Source organism: Arachis ipaensis, chromosome B05 (genome assembly GCF_000816755.2).
Source record: "Arachis ipaensis cultivar K30076 chromosome B05, Araip1.1, whole genome shotgun sequence".
NCBI lineage: Eukaryota > Viridiplantae > Streptophyta > Magnoliopsida > Fabales > Fabaceae > Arachis > Arachis ipaensis.
Window position 1 is genome coordinate 4315044 of NC_029789.2, and position 556 is coordinate 4315599.

The window sequence follows — 556 nt, forward strand, 5'->3', positions numbered from 1 at the left end:
TTACGAGACAAAACAAAAAATGTCTTTTAACTTGTTAAGAGACAAAAGTGAAAATATCTCCTAAAATTCTTTTAAAAGTCAGAAAGTAATTTTCAGTAAAAAAAGAGGCTAAGATTTAATCCCCATTCTCTTAGTCATTGATTATTATCAAAAAGCATATCTTTTTTTATATAGAATTTATTTTTTATATAAAGTTGTTACACTATAGGGTGTTTACTTCATTGACCTACTATTTCGGTAGTCACTTTTAAATCTTTGCAAATGATTCCGTTGTAGTTAAGATTTCGTACAATTAAATAGGCACATTTTATTTGTTTTCACCGAAGTTTCAATTTATAGATGTATTTGAGTTGAGTTATAACTAACAAATCAGGTGTCATTAAGTTGTAAAATTTTTTTTCAATGAAATTTATTTTTTTATTTTGTAGTGTATTTAAAAAAATTTAAAAATTAAAAATAAAAAACATATTTTTTTAACTATACATTATTAATTGAAAGATTTTTTTATTTAAAACAAGATGTTTTTAAACATTATAAATAAATAAAAATTTTTTTA